General features: G+C 41.3%; 1 protein-coding gene and 2 non-coding genes across 3 annotated transcripts in view; all 3 read right to left on the bottom strand.

The window, feature by feature from the left end:
- The window catches only part of tmem178a (transmembrane protein 178a), a 53,295-nt gene that overhangs the window by 23,037 nt on the left and 9,022 nt on the right, over positions 1-21,236 (bottom strand). The gene's annotated exons all lie outside the window — the stretch shown is intronic.
- On the bottom strand, positions 8,026-8,139 carry LOC114666313 (U5 spliceosomal RNA). The gene has a single exon (XR_003718565.1). It is a non-coding gene; the product is annotated as a U5 spliceosomal RNA (small nuclear RNA).
- LOC114666314 (U5 spliceosomal RNA) lies at positions 17,593-17,706 on the bottom strand. Its single transcript, XR_003718566.1, has one exon. It is a non-coding gene; the product is annotated as a U5 spliceosomal RNA (small nuclear RNA).

Genomic DNA, 21,236 nt, shown 5'->3' on the forward strand with positions numbered 1-21,236 from the left:
TAACTACAGGGTCACAGGGGTCTGCTGGAGCCAATCCCGGCCAACTCAGGGCGCAAGGCAGGAAACAAACCCCGGGCAGGGCGCCAGCTCACCGCAGGGCACACACACCCACACACCAAGCACACTCACTAGGGACAATTTAGCATCGCCAGCGCACTGTGGGAGGAAACCCACGCAGACACGGGGAGAACATGCAAACTCCACGCAGGGAGGACCCGGGAAGTGAACCCAGGTCTCCTAACTGCGAGGCAGCAGCGCTACCCACTGCGCCACTGTGCCGCCCCTAAACGATATTATTTTAGAATAAGAGAAATAACTATTACCGCATTTAATTCCCTTCTCCATCTCTTATTTATCTATATATTTATTTCTCCCTTTCTTTTATTTATTGTTGCCTTATTAAAAAGCCCTAAGCAATTCTCCTTTGGCTAAGCTCTCCTTCTCAGGGGTGGGGTTTGATTTGTCTTCAATTTTGTTCTATTTGTATGGAATGATTACAATAAAATTAATAAACAGAAAAAAAAAAGAAAGCGGGATTTTGGAGGTTAAGGAATCTGACTATGGAGGGGGAAATATTGCTGGTAAAAGCAATAATTATACCAAAATTGGCATACCTAGCCACGGTTTTCTTCTCACCAAGAAAGATATTGGAAAAAATTATAAGAACTACCTTTGTCTTCTTGTGGGGATCAAAGTGTGAGGAAAATAGCAAGAAAAATAGTAAGAAAACAAAGATAAAGGAGCAAAAGGCTTTCCAAAAATAGAACAGGAGCAGATGTTAAAACATTCAGCAACACTGGTTAATATGGCACTAAATAAAAAAGGGAAAATGGCGGACATAAGGTACCTACTGGGAGCAGAACTAAGGAAAGCCAAACTGTGGAAAACTGCAAATAATAAACCGATTGCTTTTAAGGCGCCTCAACATTATAAAACAATAATAAAATGTTTGAGGAAATATACATGGGAGGAAGGAGCGACCAAAATATGAGGAAGGATTAGAGACCTTAAAAAATATATAGAAAAACAAGAAACAACAGTTAAAATCCAACCACTACTGGAAGAACAAACAAAAAAAGTATGGCAACAAATTGCAGCTAAAGACTTGACAAATAAACAAAGACCTGGGTTGGTTAACAGCACACGAGGTCTTACCGGCAAACGCAGCCATGTACAAAAGAAGAATGGCAAGATCTCCAGTATGTCCAAGAGAAACATGCAATGAGATAGAAACAGCAGTGCACGTATTTTGGCAACGCAAAAAGGCACAAGAGGTGTGGAAAGGAATATCACAGAAATGGGAATGGTCAATAGGAAAAGAGGAAATAAGAAAGGAGGGAGTACTGTATGGGTTAGTGGGGAAGGGGTTAAATGAAAAAATGGGAAAAGAAAAATGGAAATTAATTAATATAATAAAAGGAGAATATGTGGTGGGAGAGAAATGAAACTGTGATACATAATAAGAACGTACCCATTCAAAGACTATTACAGAAATGTAAAAGAGAAATAATGGAGAATGAGGGAGGAGAAAATGAACAAGAACAAGGTTCAATAGAAAAAAGGTAAAGACTTTTTTAAACTGGCCAGACTTTATGTGTGTGCTGAAAGCTAAGACACTGAAAAGAAAAATTTCAATGTAAGTGAAAGGGGACAAGCAAAATAGTGTTTGTTCTGAGTAATGGATTTTAGACATTAAAGAAACAAAACAAATAGAAGACTTTCAATATGCCAAAAATATATAAGCCCATGACAACCTGTACAGAACAAAACAACTTTGGAGAAGAGGGAGGGAAAGTACGGAACAACTGGAAAATAATTACGCAAACAGTAAAAGAATGATCGGTCATATGGATTAAAGAAACTTCGAAAGTGGAATCAGCAAAAATATGGGAAATGATAGAGTAAATATCTGCCCAGCAATTTAGAAGACCTAGCATGGCAGGCCGGACATGATATCCTCCACACAAATAATAGCCCGTTCACAAGAAACTCCGTCAAAAATCCACAATGCCCATATTCTCAATGCAACGAAATCAAAATTGCAAAACACGCCTTGTTCGAGTGTAAGAAAGCACAAGTGGAGTGGAGACTGGAAAAGGCCAAACAACAAAGAAATGGTCATGTATGGCAGGTCAAAGCAAGAAAATGTGGACAGAAAGCAATGGCTAAGAATACAGCACATTAAAGAGGCGATTTGGAGAAGGAGGCGTTTATATATAAAGAAAGAGAAACTTCTCCCCTGTATGAGTGTTGTTTTACAGATGGCGATGGACAAGATAGAACTGAATTAAGAACTTGAAAGAAAAAAGACACCCCCCCCCCCCCCCCCAAGGGCAAAGTAAGTTCTTGCATCCCTGTAAATTGTGTAATTGTTAATCAGTATTTAGTTTAGCTTGATTATGCTTTGCAGCAAGGAGACTGGAAGATTGTGGGTTCGCTTCCCGGTTCCTCCCTGTGTGGATAGCACTTTGAGTACTGAGAAAAGCGCTATATAAATGTAATTAATTATTATTATTATTATTATGCTTTTATGATGGAATCACAAAACCGGCGTTTCCACACAGAAACCGTGATATGAAGTCATGGAATTCATGGGAAAATCGGGAAAGAAAAAGCTAATCTGTTTAAACGGAATAAAGCGATTTATTGCGGGCTGCTGGTGGGATCACGCGTTGCTGTTTATATTGGAAGGGGGTCTCGTGATGGATCGTGAGTGGGTCGCCACTCCGATGAGTGCACTCAATTCCCCCACTTTGACAGTCATGCTGGACTCACCAAGGGGGAACCGGTGGGCTGCTAAAACACTTGTATGGGAAAAAGGGTCATAGCACCACAAACACTGAGAAACACTCCGCTACGTGACACTGCCTGTTAGTAATCAAATTATGGATTTTAAAATGAAATAAGAAATAAAATCTATATGTGACAGCATGGAAAAGGCGCTATATAAGTACAATGTATTAATTATTATTATTATTATTATTACCCTCACAATACAAATGAAAGCCATTCTTTTGCAAGGCGTCAAAGTGAGGGGATTCTTAATAGCTTCTCTCCATGCTAATCTTTCCTAAAAGGTCTTTTTTTGTAATAAATCCATTTTACTTAGAAAGCAAAAAGCACACAAACATTCCCATTTCAAAGCCATTGTCATTCCCATCCTCATTGTCAAAACAAATTCAATTTTGTTGTTCCAAGAGTACTTACGGCCACACCAGTGTGAATGCGCCCGATTTCGTCTGATCTCGGAAGCTAAACACTCTCGGGCTCGGCCAGTACTTGGATGGCTGCGGTGGGTTGGCCCGGGATTGGTTCCTGTCTTGTGCCCTGTGTTGGCTGGGATTGGCTCCAGCAGACCAACGTGACCCTGTGTTCGGATTCAGCGGGTTGGAAAATGGATGGATGGATGGATGGATGTTCCAAGAGTGAAATTGTAAGGAATCGGTGAAGTCAACTTTCCGTGTTCTCGGTTAATCCACTGAGCGCGCCTTTAGGGCGACATCTGTTGGTCTGCTCTGGGAAGTGCAGTGTAGACTGGCCGAGTCCGTCGTGCTGAACTTTTCTTACACGATCGATGGCTTTTTCCCAAACAAGACAGAAGGGATTGGGATACGCAGCACCAAGAAGGTTTTCATTCCCCTTCACTTTCTGCACGCTCTATTGTGTTGTAGATTTAATTTGAAATTGATGTATTTATCATAGTTGTCCATCAGTCTACAATTCATAACCCATAATGACAAAGAGGAAACCTGTTTTGAGACAAATCGTGAATTTATTAAAAGTCACAGATTAAAATCGCTAATTAATAGACGTTTTCAGATTTAAATACTTGGATTCAATAGTCCAAAGCAATGGTAGAGGGATGAAGAAGAGGGTGCAGGCAGGGTGGACTGGGGCAGAGAAGAGTGACAGGAGTGATTTGGGATTGAAGATGATCTGCAAGCTGAGCCGGTTCGAAAATTTTTGCTACCCCAGGTGAAGTTGTAAATGCCAACCCCCACCCCCCCAACCATTTTTACTTTGAGAGGAATCAACACTGGTAGACCTGTACATTGAGACCTGGGACTGGGGATGGCGAAGTATTTAGAACCTTAAAATTCACAATCTGAGATTGGCGAGTTATAGCAACGTCCGTTTACAAGACTGCCTCAGAAACATACGCTCTTGAAGGGTGCCATTTCAGAAAATAAGTAGGAATCGGGCCGTATTAGTAGTCTGCCATTATTCCTTTTAACGCTTCTATAAAGAAAATAAAAAAACAAGCCATTACCAAAACCATTATTTGGCATCTATACGTATCTATTTAAACCACCAGTTAAACGAGTGTCTTTTGATAATGGTCATTATTTATTTCTATTAAGAAATTACTGTAACATATACAGTACATGTCGTTTAGATTAATGACATAAATCGAAAACCTGACAACATTCAGTGAAACTGAGACTATAATGATTAGGAATTATGGGTAAAGATTCCTATTTAAATATATTTACCATATGCAAATAATGCAATCTACATATCCGAAAAACGCACAGCTGCTTTATTGTGTCCAGAGCGAATCTCACAAATGGTGGTGAGCTACAGAGGGCGGTATTTGCCAAGTTTTAAAACAAGTTTTAACGTATGCCCATTTGGTAGACAATCATAGTTTGGGTAAAGTCAGCTTTCAGTAGTTCACTCAAGAGGTACAGTCCTGTTGCCATTTTTATTTCGCCACGTCTGTCTCTTCTGTGCTGCAGATTGAGGATTGTTATTATTGGCAACTTCGTGGTTGTTGTTGTTGTTCGTGTTATTGGTGGACTGTGTAGGTAGTTAAGCCCGAACATCGCTACAAGATAAAATATAATCGGACATTCGCTTTGAGTCGGGAGTGTTCGCACCTCTGTATTGTTTAACATAAATGTCGTGTCAGCCAGGGCCGTTTCTGGGCCCAGATTGTGCTGCGCAGGGTGCAGACCGTGCAGGCGCTGCTGAGGCACAGGACATAAACATTTTTTTTTTAATAACTGAATTTCATTAAAGCGTAGGAAATCCCATGTACAGAGGAAAACAACACTGTAACATTATATTTCTCTATTATATAAAAAAATCCTGGGACGAGACGTGACTTTTTCAGAGAGATTCCTCTTGTGGGACATGAATGTGTCTTTGTGCCAAGAGATTTAACCGGCCAGGGGCAGGAAATAAAAAAACTAAGATTAGATGACAAAGTAGAACGTCGTACAAAAACGATACACATACAGAGCAGGTTAGAGGTAATGAAAGTACTAAAATTCGAAAGTCTCCAAAAATGATTCAAAAGATCGCATAAGCGCCAACAAACAGAAATTATTACTCGGTGAAATAACGGAACAGCGAAAAGAGATCGAATATATTGTTTGGATTTAAACTTTAAGTTGGAGACTTGTAGATCTTCTAATTTGTGTTGCCATCAAGGAAAAGTCGTGTTTCTGCCCAATGAAAAGGCGTATCCGCGAGAATTAAAAGATTTGTTGTTTGGTGAAAGTGAAATCCACATACGTGGGCGGCAGAGACGTAAAGTTGCTGGCACGTAGTGCAGGCAGGGGGGTTGGTGAGCGAAGCGAGTAGGGGGTGAAGGCCCCTAGTATCCTCTTTGATAAAATCCCTGTGTGTGTCCATGTGTCCGTGTGTGTGTCTCTTCTGGTGAAGTGCACATGCGCGGGGCACAGTGCGATGCTTCAAAGCAGATGCTTCAAAGGCCGCCTGACGCGTCACACAAGACAGAGAGGGCGGGACCTATAAAATATCGCGTGGCCGATCCAATCGGATTTCTGGAAATCGGGTAAGACTTAAAACAAAAGGCACGAAAAATCCACTGAGACTGAGACGCGGAGACCAGCTTCCCCAAAGAGGTGGGATTAGTGTTTGTTGTTGTGCAAGTGTTCGCTCTGAGGATGTCAGATTTGCGATTAAGAAGCTTGGCCCGGTAAAGTGTAAAGTGTCAGTCATTGAAGGGTTTTCCTAAATATATGAATTTTCATGATGTTACAATAGGATGACTTTTAAAAGTAGATTTATTTTCGCGCACATAAAATCCATTGCTGGGGAGACGCCACACAAAATAATCAGATGCACACCAGCACAGATTAAAATACTTGCTGGAGAGACGCCACAAGCACGCCACACATTACATCAGTTGCTGGGGAGAATCTGCTGAATGCTCACTGTTGTGACAGAAAATTAAACGCATATTACGGACATCAAAGCCAGTATTACCGTCAGAGAAAATTAAAGGCACACAATACAGTTACACAATTATCCTTTTTAAATATAGAAATGTGGCTGTAATATGCGTAACAAATTCAGATACTATAAGCTATAACTCAAGCAGGTGTTCCACTGTCATTCTAAACTTCAGAGCCTACTACATGTGTGGCCTCTAATAAACTTAAATTGAAAGGAACTGGAAAAACAGAAATGTGAACCCAGATGCTCACATACAAGCCAGTATTACTGTAACAGAAAATATTATTGACGTACAAGCCTATATTACTGCGACTATCTGCTAACGACATGCCACCCAAAAAACGAAGAAAAAGATAATGAGCGTCAGAAAAACGCTAAAAGACAAAGACTCAGAAGAGCAAATAGATCTATAGAGGAACAGGAAAATGAGCGTAAAGAAAATTTTCAAAGAGAATGCATTACTGTTGTAGCGCCCGTGATTGTAACGGGCTTAATGTCTAGTTACTATATATTACATAATCACACAACAAATGAGATTCTCTCTATTTATCAAAGTTACTCAAAACATTAATAAAAGGGAAAGTTAATACATGGAAATTACACAAAACAGTGAACCTAAAGAGAAAACTTCAATACTATTAACATATACAGTTACAGTAGCGAAGGAACAAAATTAAAGGAAAAAAATTTAAAAAAAAAAGGGGGGGGGGGCAATCATAAAGTTTAGTTTACAGTACCTAATTAAAGTGACATCTATTTAATATTGGGGGCATAGAGAGACAGGGTGCAGATTATAATACACACACACACACACACACACACACACACACACACACACATAGAAATATTATATAGGTATACACAAAACCATTTATCAATAATGCACAGATTATTCAGTTATATATTTACGACACAATCACTCCTTTTATCTCCCATCCATTTTCTAATATTTCTTGTACCCACTGCCCATCTCTGGCACCATTTTTTGCCATCAGAATACACCTGTCATCCCATAAGCTCTTCTTTGCCTGTCTAATAATAATACGCCATACTAAAGAGGCTTCCCTTGAATTTCTTCTATTCCTAGATAGATCCTCACCTTTCAAAATTAAATCCCAAGACAAAAAACAATTGAATCTTCAGCCTTTTGCAGTAACCCTTCCACATTTGGCCCACACTGCTTGTGCCTACCTTGCAACCCCCAAAACACACATCTAATGGTCTCCACCTGGGCACACTCTGCTCTTGTCGGTGTCAAAACCCGTCTAGACATCCTCTCCCCAACACCGTCATCCATGTCAAGTCCTTTTGGCTGTACCCCCCTGTCCATAAACACACTTTTACTGTCCAACTCTGCTCCTCCACCACTGCACACCTGACATGTCGCCTTATACACGTCACCACCTTGAACAGGACAAAGAGTTCACTCAGGGTGTTCAGTTTGCTTCAAGTTCATTCGGATTGAGATCTGGAGAACATCTGTGGGATGTGCTGGAAGAACAAGTCGGATCTGTGGAGGTGGCCCCACATAGTATTATTATGCAGGTGGGTTTAAACAGCGTTACTAATTTACATATATAGCCAAAAACATATCAAAATAAGACACGAATTAATAAAACATTTGCGAGACGATCAGAGAAGACAAATTAATTCACGGGAGAAATTACGATAAACACAATTACTTCACTCATAAAAGCAACTAAACAACAATTCAAGGAAAAGAGCGAACGAACACCTCACAACTTAATAATTAACAGATACGAAAAAAACAAAAACCAGAAAAAATGCTTTTATTTCTTATTTTATACAACTTCAGAAAGCCTCGCTTTCGCAAGGCATCAAAAAATTATGTAAACTCTTTGATGCTCCTCTCCACGGAAATCTTTAGTAAAAGGCGAAAGATTTATACGAGCTGAAGAGAAGCCAGAGTATACTGAAATGGAGTAGAAGCTGGGACCCCCTTAACTTTCTCTCGTCTCTAAAAGTTGGGACTTTCGTGGCGTTTATCTTATGAACAGTCGTAAAATGCATTTCAGAAAACCAAACACAACAAACCTCAAAAATCTATATAATCTCAATCACTGTGGCCCACATGAAATAACCCGTTGCTAAAAATACGTGATTTATTTAACGAATATTTGTAGAGGTGATTCTTGTGTATGCAAATAAGCGCATACGGCCCTCGTTCGCATTTGCCGGTGAGGCGTGGCTCGAACTGCATGTAGAGCCACCTAAATTAGCATAGAGCGCGCGCTCAATTAGAATCACTTTTGAGCCTAGTAATGTGAACGCAGTGCTTCTTAGGTGATATTCAGGAGTGAAGCGGCTCTTCCCGTTCCTCCTAGCCAAGTCAAACGGCCATTTGAGGGTTTCTTTACACAATCTTTACACCATATGCCAGTTACATTGACCACAGGTTCAAAACACACACGTGTCGCACGTGAAAAGGAAAAACAGAAAAGCGTCTCCCTTGACAAACTGATTTTCGGGCGGCCAAAAACAAAAGTCTCAAAGAGAAACGGCCAGTCGAGAAAAGGACACAAGAACAGGGGTGGGCAATTGTTTTGGCTCGGGGGCCACTTTGTGGAAGCGGATGTTAGCGGAGGGCCGCACCTTTTAAAATGATTGCATTCATTAGTTAACTTTGCATTTCAGAAAAGGTATAAATTGTACTATAAAAATCAATAAATATAAATTAAATAAAATAGTAGCAGTTTTATATTCAATTTATTTATTGTGCTAATTTCATATCTATAGCTGCAAGCACATTTAATTTTAGAATCAGTAATGAGACAAATGTACCCTATCACACTTTTCTACAATTTTTTTGAAATCAGGAGTGAGATTGCTTGTTGAGATTCTCATCACAGCCTGCAAGTTAATGTCTGTCAAAGAGCATCTATATTTACTCTTGTTAATCTTCAAGCAAGAAAAACTTTGCTCACAAATATATGTAGACCCAAATATAGAGAACATTTTCCCAGCAAATTTCTTCATACATGGAAATTTTTCAGCAGACAAAGATTTGTAAAAGTCAACTAATGTCACAGCATTAAACATTTCTTTCACAGTGTGATCTGACTGCATGTCAATAAGTTCAAGCTGCAGCTCCTCAGGTGCTGTGTCAATATCAGCAGTGAAGGGATAAGAGAGCAAATTGAATTTAGGCTCAATTTTCTTAAAGTCCTGAAATCTTCTTGTGACCTCATCCTCCAAACTCTGCAGATGATCCCTAATCTTAGCAGAAACACTTTCAGGCACTTTCTGTTTTCCTAATAAAGGGAAATGACAAAAATTGCCTTCACCTGCTTGCCTTGCAAATAGACTTAGTTTTGCTTTGAATGATTTTACATGCTTCCACATTTCATGTGCAAACAACCCCTTTCCCTGCAATGTCACATTCAATTCATTCAATTTCTCAAATACATCAGCTGCAAACATCATCTCGTATCTCCACTCCTCACATCCTATTTTTGTAACAAAATCATGAGATATCTTCTTCGTGTCCAGAAATAAGAGGATTTCATTCTGCAATGCCCAGACTCTTTTTATCACTTTGCCCAGGCTCAACCACCTCACCCTGTTGTGGTAAATTACGTCTTCATACTCTGCCTCCACATCCTCAAGAAAAGATTTGAACTGTCGATGGTGGAGTGCCCTTGCTCTGATTGTGTTCACCACACTAACAATAGGATCTACCACATGCTTTAAGTCCAGTGCAGCTTTACAAAGGCTCTCCTGATGCAAAATACAATGAAAAGACAAGATATCACTGTCTGTGTCTTGTGCTTGTAACTTGTTTTTTAAAAGCTTAACCATACCTACATTTTTTCCAATGAAAGCGCTGGCCCCATCTGTTGTAATGCTTGCCATTTTGTTCCAGGACAAGCCACTTTTCTCCACGCAATTCACAGCACACTCAAGCAAGTCCTGACCAGTGGTTCTATCTTTCATTGATTCTAGGCCAAGTAATTCCTCTGTGATGATGAAATTTTCACTAATTCCACGGATAAAGATGAGTAATTGTGCAGTGTCTTCATTATCTGTGCTCTCATCCAGTGCCAAAGAAAACCAAACAAAATCTTTGCTCGCAGTCTTCAGCTGTTCTGTGAGTTCGTCACTAATTGAGTCAATGCGCCGCACTATAGTCCTTCTTGACAATGAAATGCTTTCAAATTTGCTTCTCACATCAGGACACAATACGCTTGCACACTCTACCATACACTGCTTAATAAACTCGCCATCCGAAAAAGGCTTGTTGCGTTTAGCAAGGTTGTAGGCTACCATTAAACTTGCTTCTGTAGCGCTATTTTGAAGTGTTGATTGCTTTGTAAATAATTCTTGTTGCTTCTTCAGCCTTTTCACACACTCCGCAGCTTTTATTTTGCGTTCTTCCTTGGAAAGTTTGCAGCCAAATTCGCTATGTTTTGTTTCGTGGTGTCGTTTCAGATTGTACTCCTTAAATACGGCTATCGTTTCATGACACAATAAACACACTGCTTTATTCCCTGTATTACCAAAGAAATATTTGTTTGTCCATTCTTCATTAAACACACGACATTCATCACCGATTTTAAGTTTTTTCGGAGGGTTCATGGTTTCACTAAAGTTGGAAATTTATATATTTACTGTTGCAAAGACAAAATTGAAATTAAACAGATCAACCGGGAAAGCACTGCGCATCGTTCCTACACTGCACATGCGTATTGACGTGGCCGTCCTAGTGGAAAATACGAGACAAATCTTCGGTCACGCACGGGAAGGAAATCTCGGTTCAAGGCGGATTTTTCTGACTGTCTTGGCGGGCCACAAAAAACTCTTAGCGGGCCGCATGTGGCCCGCGGGCCGCAATTTGCCCACCCCTGCACAAGAAGAAGAAGAAGCCACCGTGAACCAGCCCTTACAAAGACATAGATTACTTTATTAATCCCAAGGGGAAATTCAAGAGGCGCATTATATATATATATATATATATATATATATATATATATATATAATACAGTATACACACACACACACATACACACACAGTATATCTCTCTATTATATAAACAAATCCTGGGACAAGACGTGACTTTGTCAGAGAGATACTTTCAAGTCCTGTGAGAGGAGTCTTTGTGCCAAGAGATTTAACTACGCCCAGCGTTGGAAATAAAAGACGGTAGATGACAAAGTAGAACGTCCTAAAGAATTCATAAACGTTGGCGCGATACACATAAAGAGCAGGTTAGACATTATGAAAGTACTAAAATTCAGAAGTCTCCAGACAATGATGATAAAGATCGCATTAGCACAAACAAACGGAAATTATTACTCGGTTAAATAATGGAACAGCGTAAACATATCAAATATATTGTTCTGATTTAAACTTTAAGTCGGAGACTTGTAGATCGACTAATTCGTGTTGCCATCAGGGAAAAAGTAGTGTTTCTCCCCAATGAAGAGGCGTATCCACGAAAATTAAAAGGTTTGTTGTTTGGTGAAAGTGAAATCCAAGTGAATCCTTGACCTTTTGCAGTTACCCTTCCACATTTGCCCCACACTGCTTGTGCCCACCTTGTACCCCCCAAAACACACATCTAACGGTCTCCGCTTGGGCACACTCTGGTCTTGGACACTTCCTTATTGGTGTCAAACCCTGTGTAGACACCCTGTGTTACAGGCCTTTTGGCTGTAACCCCCTTGTCCACACCCCCCCCCCATTCAAATGTTATTGCCAAACTCTATTCCTCCACTACTGCACACCTGACATATCACTTTATACAAGTCCTTATACATGTCACCACCTAGAACAGGACAAAGAGTTCACTCAGGGTGTTGCCTTGGCCTCAAATTCTCCAGATCTCAATCCGCTTGATCATCTGTGGGATGTGCTGCCAGAACAAGTCCAATCCGTGGAGGACCCCAACTCCCAGTTTACAGGACACCTTCAGAGGTCTTACACAGTCCATGCCTCAAAGGGTGGGTATGAGGTGGACCCACACAGTATTAGGCAGGTGGGTTTAAACAGCATTACTGATTTACATATAGCCAAAAACATATCAAAATAAGGAACAAATTAATAAAATAAATATTTGCAAGATGATCAGAGGGGACTAATTAAATCACAGGAGAAATTCTGATAAACACAACACTCTGCACTTAGACGAGTAGCTAGAGAGTGGCAACTGAATGAAGCGAGTCTTAGCATATTTATCTCTAGTGTTGCCACACTAACGTTTAGGAAAGACAGACATGTAACCAAATAAACACAGAAAAACAGACATGTTTAATAAAGTATACAAGAAATTGTCTAATTAAATACAACAGCAGCACATGTCTGCCAAATAAATCTAAGTGTCAAAAAAAAAAAAAAGTGACATATTCCTGATAAGCAGGAAATGTCACATTCAAGCTTGGGAACAGGACAGTAAACGGGACTCGTCCTCACTCAAATTAACTTTAAATGTTGCCATTTGTACTTTTTCAGTTTCTCACAACATCGTTTATGGCGCCGTCTTTCTTTAACGTCCTCGATGGCAGACTTTGGTGGTTTCCAAGTGTAGCAGTTGAGATCACTGCACAACAACGTTTTTGCTGCTTGAACACTGCTGGGTGTTTCTTTTAGATTTTTGGGTGCTGATCACGAATATCACATCACAAGTTACCCATCACGTACTGTTTCAGTTTTGTCATGATTTTTTTCTTCTAGATAGATAGATAGATACTTTATTAATCCCAAGGGGAAATTCACATACTCCAGCAGCAACATACCGATACAAAAAACAATATTAAAGATTGATAATAATGCAGGTATAACAGACAGTAACTTTGTATAATGTTAACGTTTACCCCCCCGGGTGGAATTAAAGAGTCGCATAATTTGGGGGAGGAACGATCTCCTCAGTCTGTCAGTGGAGCAGGACGGTGACAGCAGTCTGTCACTGAAGCTGCTCCTCTGTCTGGAGATGATCCTTTTCAGTGGCTCCAGTGGATTCTCCATGATTGACAGGAGTCTGCTCAGCGCCCGTCGCTCTACCACAGATGTCAAACTGTCCAGCTCCATGCCTACAATAGAGCCTGCCTTCCTCACCAGTTTGTCCAGGCGTGAGGCGTCTTTCTTCTTTATGCTGCCTCCCCAGCACACCACCGCGTAGAAGAGGGCGCTCGCCACAACCGTCTGATAGAACATCTGCAGCATCTTATTTCAGATGTTGAAGGACGGCAGCATTCTAAGGAAGTATAGTCGGCTCTTTCCTCTCTTACACAGAGCATCAGTATTGGCAGTCCAGTCTAATTTATCATCCAGCTGCACTCCCAGGTATTTATAGGTCTGTACCCTCTGCACACAGTCACCTCTGATGATCACGGGGTCCATGAGGGGTCTGGGCCTCCTAAAATCCACCACCAGCTCCTTGGTTTTGCTGGTGTTCAGGTGTAAGTGGTTTGAGTCGCACCATTTAACAAAGTCCTTGATTAGGTTCCTATACTCCTCCTCCTGCCTACTCCTGATGCAGCCCACGATAGCAGTGTCGTCAGCGAACTTTTGCACGTGGCAGGACTCCGAGTTGTATTGGAAGTCTGATGTATATAGGCTGAACAGGACCGGAGAAAGTACAGTCCCCTGTGGCGCTCCTGTGTTGCTGACCACAATGTCAGACGTGCAGTTCCCGAGACGCACATACTGAGGTCTGTCTGTAAGGTAGTCCACGATCCATGCCACCAGGTATGAATCTAATCCCATCTCTGTCAGCTTGTCACTAAGGACCAGAGGTTGGATTGTGTTGAAGGCGCTAGAGAAGTCCAGAAACATAATTCTTACTGCACCACTGCCTCTGTCCAAGTGGGAGTGGGATCGGTGTAGCATGTAGATGATGGCATCCTCCGCTCCCACCTTCTCCTGATATGCAAACTGCAGAGGGTCGAGGGCGTGTTGAACCTGTGGCCTCAGGTGGTGAAGCAGCAGCCACTCCATAGTCTTCATCACATGTGACGTCAGGGCGACAGGCCGAAAGTCATTCAGCTCACTAGGACATGATGCCTAAGGGACTGGGGTGACGCAAGATGTTTTCCAAAGCCTCGGGACTCTCCCCTGTTCCAGGCTCAGGTTGAAGATGCGCTGTAGAGGACCCCCCCAGCTCCGATGCATAGACCTTCAGCAGTCGTGGCGATACTCCATGTGATACACTTCTATTTGTATCCAAACATTTTCGCTGCCATAAGTGACTTATCAACAACGGTTTGTGCAGCCTGGGCATGTCCAGACATGGAATCTGGTCAGGTAGGAAGCTGTTCTGTGGAAGTTGACATCCTGGGCAGGTCTGAAGGAGCTTGACGCTGTCTCAGCATGCTATAAAAGGTGGCTTTCATACACCGATCCTACTCATTTGGTTAATATCGATAGTCAGTGTGTATGTCCAGTATCAGTATAGTATCTGTAGCGATATAACAGTAAGTCAGCTTGATGCTATAGACGTTTTGGTGTCGGGTGATGTCTTGTCAATGTCGTAACAGCTGTGATACATTCTGCGATATCTGTGGCGAATATTCACTTGTGCCTCAGAGACGTTGGATGACTGCTCTTGTGAAGAAAGCTTATCATCTGTATTTCACCTGGTGATCAAGACAAGGAATGGGTGCCTCACATTTGCTGTCAGTCTGAGAGCCTGGCTCAGAGACACTCGAAAGACGATGCCGTTTGTTGTTTCGATGATATGGTGAGAACAGAAAGACCATGTGATGGACTGCTACTTCTGTTTGACCTACGTGTCTGGATTCTCTGCCAAAAACAAGAAGTTAATTGAATATCCTAATCTGTCTTCAGCAATGAGTGCGACAGTCTTCCAATTCCGAAACCACCAGAGGATTGGACCTTCGATGAACCAGATGAAGAAACTGCAATGCAGGGTACTGACAGTGACGCTGACCTGGATTTTAACCCGTGCTCATTAGGCGATCCACATCTGATAACACAGTCCGAATTGAATGATTTGGTCAGAGATTTGGGTCTGTCAAAAGCAAAAGCCGAGCTACTGGGTTTGAGACTGCAGGAATGGTGTTTGCTGTCACCAGGTATGAACATCTCTGTGTTTCGAGGCCGACATCAGGATATAACCACATTTTTTACACAAGTCGACAGTCTCCGTTTCTGTTGTGACATTGAAGGATTGTTCTCGGCCTTGGGTTGTGATCACAACCTGAAAGAGTGGTGTCTCTTCATTGATTTGTCAATGTTAAGTCTGTAAGCTGTTCTGCTACACAATGGCAACGTTTATCCTTCAGTACCGGTTGGCTATGCAGCACACATGAAAGAAACGTATGAGAATATGGAATTGGTGCTGAAGCACATCCAGTATAGCAGGTACAACTGGAATATCTGTGGAGATCTTAAAGTCGTCGCTCTGTTACTAGGACTGCAGCTCGGCTATATAAAGTACTGTTGTTTCATCTGTGAATGGGACAGCCGTGCCAAAGAGTTGACAGAACTGGCCACTCCATTAAAAGTTAGTTCCAGGACAGAAAAATGTGGCCCACGAATCGCTTGTTGACCCGGCAAAGATATTTTTGCCTCCTCTTCACATAAAACTGGAACTCATGAAGAATTTCATGAAAGCACTGAACAAGGAAGGCGAAGGTTTTCGTTATTTAAGACAGATGTTCCCAAGAATAACGGATGCCAAGATCAAAGAGGGCAATTTTGTTGGCCCCCAGATCAGACATGTTATGGGTAACAAGCGGTTTGAAGATCTGTTAGTTGGGCCGGAAAAAAATTGCCTGGAAAGCCTCAAACACGTTGCTGACAATTTTCTGGGCAATTACAGAGCCCCAAACTCCATTCAGCTAGCAGACAAACTTCTCAAAGCATACAAGACAATGAAGTGCAACATGTCACTCAAGACTGATTTCCTCCACTCACACTTGCACTTCTTCCCCGCAAATCCAAAAAGGTTTCACCAGGACATTGCTACGATGGAGAGACGATACCAGGGCAACTGGAATCTGTCAATGCTTGCTGACTACTGTTGGACACTGCAACGTGATGCACCAGACATTGAATACAAAAGAAAATCAGGAGCAAAACACTTTTTTAATTCTGTTGAATTTAATAGCTTATGCAAAACATAAACGTGTAAACATATAAATGTCTGTTTCTCAGAGTTTCTACATGATGCAGTAAAACTATATTTGTGCATACCCAGTAGGTACCTGTCACAATCAGCAAAAACTTTTCAGGAAGCAAGCAAAACAATTGCTGTGCAGTGTAATTCATGACTGACTGACTGACATTAAGGCATGGGCACGATGCAGGAAGTGACGTCAAGGCCCACGTCACCAATCACAGTCACCAAGTTCATTTGGATATGCACAGACTAGTAATCACATTTTAGAGATGCGCAGAATTGACGAGTTTTTGTTAAGATGTACAAAACATTTTTGTACACAAGAAAATGTAGTTCAAGAATCGACCTAAAAGAAATACAGCATTGTGATAAAAATAAACTCACGAAACAAAATGTTAGAAACATAAGAAAAAGAGGCGTATATATTAGAGTATAGGTGCACTGACTACCAGTGATGGGTCGTTCTTGACCGATTCGAACAAATCTTTAATGTGACTCGGGAAGAACGAGTCGTCTCGTTGGAGTGATTCATTCAGTCGCGTATGCGCATTTGCGCAACTTCCTATAGTTTCTGTATTGGAATTATTGATTCACCTGTTTCGAGTCTTCGGGTTTTTCGAGTCGTTCGTTCATCACGTGACAGCCCCATAAGCTTAACCTATGCAGTCTGAGTCGGAAAGAGAATTGATTAGTTCATTCCTCGAGTCTTTCGAGTCATTCGTTCTTTTGTCACGTGACCACTTACCGGCGCAGTACCTCAGTCAAATACTAACGTAAAATTCCATTTGTTGTATGTTGGATCATATTTAGAAATTATCATAAAATTATCAAAAATATCTAAAACGCATTTTCTTATAAATAAAAAAGGTCTGTCAATTTCTGTCACTATGATTTTCTTACTGTTTCTTGAGGATCTGTGGTGTGTTATTTTATAAATAAATCTGTTACAAATAAATTATTATTTTGTCCTTTGTCTATCAGTAAAGCAAACAAACACTAGGCTATATAATAAAATAATCCAAGCCTACAATTACAAGTACTTATAGTTAATAATCGTACACTATTCTATAGCAGTGTTCATTTTTACTCCAATTTTGAGTTTCCTGGTATAATTATTTTTCCTATGCAGACTTAACATATTGATCTAATATTTGTATAAAAAGATAACGACAAAATAAAAGCAATATTTTGAATTCGAATGAATAAGGTTCATTCAGTGACTACTACTGTTAAACACATACAGTAAAATTTTCATAAGATTCTCTTATTTTATACAAGTTAAGAAAGCCTCGTTTTCACAAGGCATCAAAAAATTATGTTAACTCATTGATGCTCCTCTCCACGGAAATCTTTAGTAAAAGGCGAAAGATTTATACGAGCTGAAGAGAAGCCAGAGTATAGAGACCTCATTACGATTCGTAGACACCCCTTTAACTGTCGCTCGTGTCTAAAAGTTGGGACTTTTATGGAGTATGTCAGACGAAATGCGACTAAACACTTCTGTCACAAAGATTTGTAAAAGTTCAATGTTTGATTGATTGAAAGTTAATTTTTTCCTCTTTAAATGATACGAAATATGAACATTTTTCGCCGGGGTCTCATGGGTATGCAAATTAACGATCACTTTCACGCCCACTTCTCCCACGTGCCCTGTAGAGTGCAACTACAGGCAGTCGTCATCCGCCCGATCTCAGTTTCCGTGTTTGCCGCTGAGCAGATCCGAGCAGTGCTTGGCGCTCCGCTGAACGGTCAATCCGACTGCACGTGTAGGTCACTTGATTTACTCCAATAACCGTCACACAATCCGAATGTTAACCATAATGTTAAAAAAGCTGCACCTTTTATAACAAAGGAGATTAGAAACAATCACTAATAATAAGCCAAATCAAAAAGGCTTCACATGAACTTTTATCATTCTCCGATGGACCCTCACCTTTCAAAATTCAACCATATCACAAAGCAATAGACTCTTCTGCCTTCTGCTTCCACGTTCAACCAAACTACTTGTGCCCACCTGCACACCCAAAACACGTGTCTAGTTGTCCCACCCCCCGCACAGTCTGGTCTTGAACACCTCCTTGGCTGTGACAAATCCTGTCCCTCGCACCATCATCCAGGTCAAGTCATTTAAAGTATTTCCCAGCCCTTTTGGCTGTACACCCACTTCAGATTTTACTGTCAATCTCTGTTCCTCTTGCGTTGTACGCCTGCCAGCCTCGTACGAGTCCTTAACGCCTTGAACAGGATAAAGAGTTGAAAGTGTTGACTTGGCTTCCAGATTCCTCAGATCTCAATATGATTGAACATGTGTGGGATCCGATCCATGGAGGCCCCAACTCTCAACCTACAAGACTTAACAGATCTGCGGCTGACGCCTTGGCACGGGATACCGCTGGACACTTTCAGAGGTCTTATGCCTTGGTGGGTCAGAATTGTTTCGACAGCACGAAAGATACCTACACAATGTTGGGCAGGTGGTTTTTAAATGTGCGCACACACACACACACATCGTCTTAAATAAACAGTGCTGCAAACTTAATTTGAAAGAAATAAACTCGGCACTCAAATATGCCCTGCGCTGAATCTTCTAGCAGCTGACTAACGTGTTCCAGATTTTAAAAACATAAATTGCATTATATATGGAAACCTAAAGCTATTTTTTTTAAATTTGAAAGACAAACATTTTTAAAACGTTGCCTTAAAACAGTAAGGCGTTTTTGGTTTTATTGTCCCTGATATGAAGAATCCACGTTGTGATGCGCGGTGTCGTTTCAAATCCGGGGATTCTCACGTGACATATTGTGACGTCAGGCAGGCGTGATGACAGCTCTACATTGAAATTCTCGGTGCTTAAATGCACCAACACATTTTAAAGTGCAAACGTTAGTAGCGGTTACGTACTCAGATCTTTATTTTATGTATTTGATAATCCGTTAAGTAATGGTAAAATTACCAGTTCATCCTCCAAGTGTTTTATAAACAAAATTCGAGAAAGGGAAATTCCAAATAAACGCCACACAAAAGGTTATTCAGAGAGAAATAAGCACCGCGGCATCTGTTCACATAAATACAACACTATATGCTGCATAAAGATACTTCCTCAGATGTAAATTAATATAAAGTAATCCAATCAAGTTATTATGCCATATAAGCAGGGCCGGATTTTCCTATAGGCTAACTAGGCTTCAGCCTAGGGCCTCAAGATCAACAGGGGCCTACATTCAAATTGTTAGCAAAATTTTATTATCTCTCATGTAATTTACAAACTTAAAAATGGAAGGTGAAAGGGCCTCATAAGTGGAATAGCCTAGGGCCTCTTTTCATATAAACCCGGCCCTGCATACAAGATAGCAAATGAATAATGAGACAGATTGCAAGACTGGTGTAAGTCGAAAACAAAAGCAAGTGTCAAAACTCACAAATCGAGAACGCGTAATAATGAAGGCAAATCGGGAGACAAAGGCAAAAAAAAAAAAAGGGAGAGTTAAGTCAAAGCAGAAAACAGCAAAACAAGAATCACCAAAGGGTTGTTGGGCCCGGAAACTCGGACAGTGAATTTGAACACAAAGGCGAACTTTTAACTCACTAAGTTGTTAGTGTCAGCGTCGCATCCTTTGTGACTCCACCCATAATGACGCCATCTACGTCTTACTAACTTCTTACTATTATTTTGGCTGCTCCCATGAGGGGTCGCCACAGCGGACGATCTGTTTCTTATCTTTCTGTCCTCGTCATCTTCCTCTATTACATCCACCACTTGCATGTCCTCTCTCACCACATGCCTTAAACCCCCTCTTAGGCCTTCCTCTTCTCCTCTTGCCTGGCAGCTCTATCCTTAGCATCCTTCTCCCAATATACCCATCATCTCTCTTCTGCACATGTCCAAACCAACGCCATCTCACCACTCTTTGACCTTTTCTTCCAACTATCCAACCTGAGCTGACCCTCTAATGTCCATCCATCCATTATCCATCCATCCATCCATTATCCAACCCGCTATATCCTAACTACAGGGTCACAGGGGTCTGCTAGAGCCAATTCCAGCCAACACAGGGCGTGAGGCAGGAAACAAACCCAGGGGAGGGCGCCAGCCCACCGCAGACACTCTAATGTCCTCATTTCTAACCCTGTCCATCCTTGTCACACCCAATGCAAATCTTAACATCTTTAACTCTGCCACCTCCAGCTCTGTCTCCAACCCATATAACATAGCTGGTCTCACTACCGTCCTGTAGGCCTTCCCTTTAACCCTTTCTGGTACCCGTCTGTAGCAAATCACTCCTGACACTCATCTCCAGCCACTCCTACCCTGCCTGCACTCTCTTCTTCACCTCTCTTCCACACTCCCCGTTACATACGAAGGACTGAATGAAGGGTCTGAGTACTTCTAAGGAAAGAAAGATTTCAGTTTTTGATTTTGAATACATTTGCAACCCTGGGATAAACTGCCAAAATCCAGGAGTGCAAAGCTTGTAGGGATTTACCCCCAAGTAGACTCAAAGCTGGATTTGCTGCCAAAGGGGCTTCTATGAAGGACTGAATCATCTTCTTTCAGCTGCTCCTGTTAGGGGACACCACAGTGGACTATCTTGTCCCATCTTTTCCTCTCCTCTACATCTTGCTCTGTCACCCTGATCATCTGAATGTCTTCTCTCACCACATCCATAAACCTCCTCTTAGGCATTCCTCTTCTCTTGCCCGGCAGCTCTATCCTTAACATTCTTCTCCCAATATACTCAGCATCTCTCCTCCGCACATGTCCAAACCAACACAATCTCGCCTCTCTGACTTGGTCTCCCAACCTGAGCTGACCCTCTAAAGTCCTCGTTTCTAATCCTATCCATCATCATCACATCTAAAACAAATCCGAACATCTTTAACTCTGTCACCTACAGCTCTGTCTCCTGTCTTTTTGTTAGTGTCTTACCA

Source organism: Erpetoichthys calabaricus, chromosome 15 (assembly GCF_900747795.2).
Source record: "Erpetoichthys calabaricus chromosome 15, fErpCal1.3, whole genome shotgun sequence".
NCBI classification, from domain to species: Eukaryota; Metazoa; Chordata; class Cladistia; order Polypteriformes; family Polypteridae; genus Erpetoichthys; species Erpetoichthys calabaricus.